General features: G+C 43.8%; 1 protein-coding gene across 2 annotated transcripts in view; it reads right to left on the bottom strand.

Annotated features, from left to right (window-relative positions):
• The window catches only part of PFKM (phosphofructokinase, muscle), a 52,967-nt gene that overhangs the window by 29,533 nt on the left and 21,082 nt on the right, over nt 1–2,352 (bottom strand). The window contains exon 1 of one of the 2 annotated variants that reach the window (XM_006888156.1): nt 1,626–1,690. The exons of the other annotated variant lie outside the window; for it this stretch is intronic. The gene's annotated coding sequence lies outside the window, so the exon portion shown is untranslated. Of the gene's footprint in view, nt 1–1,625; nt 1,691–2,352 lie in introns of those variants that run through there. 2 annotated transcript variants of the gene reach the window in all.

Genomic DNA, 2,352 nt, shown 5'->3' on the forward strand with positions numbered 1-2,352 from the left:
TATATATAAAATCAGTTCTTTGCTAGTCCTGGTCACGTTGCTTCACTGATGATCACAGGTCAAGGTGGTCTTCTTTTTTTGGACCTCCTCTGATCATACATCATCAGGAACAGAATCATTCACTTAACAATACTACTTAAGGTGGTATTTTAATGGCTTCCTTATATAGTGAGAAAAGGTTAGACTAGATCAGAGCCTGGCAAAGTGCAGCCTGTGGGCCAAACTCAGTCTTTACCATGTCTTTAATGGCAGCTAGCCCATAAAGATTTTTACATTTTTAAATGGTTGAAAAACAGAACATTATCTTATGACATGTGAAATTGGATGAAATTCAAATTTCAGTGTTCCATAAACAGAAGACACCACTCTTTCTCATTTACCTATGGTCCATGCCTGCTTCTGCACGACAGCAGGGTAGTAGAGTTTTGACAGAAATTATGTAGCCTGCAAAGACTAAAGAATTTACTCTCTGACCTTTTGCAGAAAAAGTTTCTGACCCCCGGACTATATGGCTTTTAAGTACTTGCCCTAACTACACTGAAAACTCCTCAAGTGCAAGAAGCCTGTCTGTTTTTAAAAACTCACACAGTTTAGCAAAACCTATGCACACACTGGAATTCAATAAATACTTGAAAGCATTAATAAGGTGATGAACAATAAAAAATACAAATACATGAAAGAGTTAAAAAAATGCTCAGATATAGACACACCTCCATATTCTTTCCACTTCGAATAACACAGAAACAGAATTTAAGAAGAGAATGGAATAGAAACAAACACAAACACACATCGATACAAACACTCCTATTTGACTGGTGTGTTCTCATTCAAATTTCTGCTGTCTTACAGAAAGAAAAGAACTGAGTTTGCTGGGGCACAGATGAAAATCTGTAAAGGAAAGAAGATAATCTGAGTATGCGGATCTTCATCCCCTGGGGAGTTTTTTTCCCTTCTGGTTCACTCATGGAGCTCACGGTGGGGTAGAAGTCCATACAGGGACACCTGCACCCCTGGATGAATCAGTGAGGGCGAAATCACTCTAAGAAGGGGCAGGTTGGGAAGGTGCTGACCTGTAGAAAACAGCTCATGTTCTTCTCCTGCATCTCTAAGACAGTTATAGAGGCACAGGACACAGAAATACACGCAGATTCATATCTAGGCATCCTTCATAGACACAGTGACATATATGTAGAAACAAACAGACACAGATATTAAAACATATATATTTATCTATAAAACCACACGTAGGAGGGAGAAATATAGAGAAGCAGCATCTTGGGTGCACCGATTTGAATGTTGTGAGCACCAGGGTTGGGGTCAGACAGCCAAGGGCATTGCACAGCAAGCACCACCCCATCCCAGATCTCCCCGCACCATACTGTGCATGACAAGTAGAGGGAGGCTAGCCAAGGGGCTGGAATGCTTCTCGACTGCCCGACCCATCCCCCCCTTCTCCGCTCTCCTGCTTCGGATGCAGTATCACCTCCTCTTTCCTTTCTGCTCCTTGCGATGCTCCCCACCACCAACCCCTCCCCGCCCCCGATACCGCCCCCGTGCTCCCCCTCCTTCATTCCCACTTCACTCTCTGCTTTCCCCCTCACTCCTTCCCCCAGGGCCCCTCTTGCCTTTTAATCTTTAGCTCTCTTCCGCAGCTGCTTCCCCGCAGACTGTCCTTGGGGAAGGGAGGAGGGGAGCTTGGCGAATTCGGGGAGGAGCCAGGTGGAGGCAACAAGAGAGGGGGGTGGAGGAGAGGCTTCCCAACCTCCACTCGCCAGTACAGGCAAGGAGGCTCCGCCTCCCCCTGCTTTCGTTTCTCCTCCTCTTCCTCCTCCCCTAAGAACCTCGCTCAGTTCTTGCAGTGGCAGTCTTTTGACTCCCACCTGGGTCTGGGATTCTCCTGTATAATTCGGGAGCCAGCAGCTCCCATATACAATGGGAATCTGAAGATATTTAGTTACTCTCTTTATTTTCAGTAGAAGAAATTTTGTCCTAGCCCAGAATGGTTTAGAATTATTGCAAACCTCTTTAGCATACTGAAAGCTGACATTCTCCATTGTTTTCCCCTTTATCAGTTTAGTAAAATTTATTGGAAGTTCCTGTGCCAGGTGTTGTAATAGATGCTGAAAGACGAAAAGATAAATGAAATAGAGTTCTTCCTGTTCTTAAGGTCCGATAGAATGACTTCAAAGAGCCCCATGTCATTTTGACTGAATGAAGAGCTCAGATCCTAACCAAATTTTGTTTTTGTTTTTGTTTTTTTAATTTAGGTTGTTTATTTTTCATTTCAATGAACATCTACAGAGATTTTGGAATTCCATTCATTCATTGTTGCACCCTTCTCCCCGCACAAAC

This window comes from Elephantulus edwardii, unplaced genomic scaffold, assembly GCF_000299155.1.
Source record: "Elephantulus edwardii isolate Elephantulus edwardi_28Jun2011 unplaced genomic scaffold, EleEdw1.0 scaffold00065, whole genome shotgun sequence".
NCBI classification, from domain to species: Eukaryota; Metazoa; Chordata; class Mammalia; order Macroscelidea; family Macroscelididae; genus Elephantulus; species Elephantulus edwardii.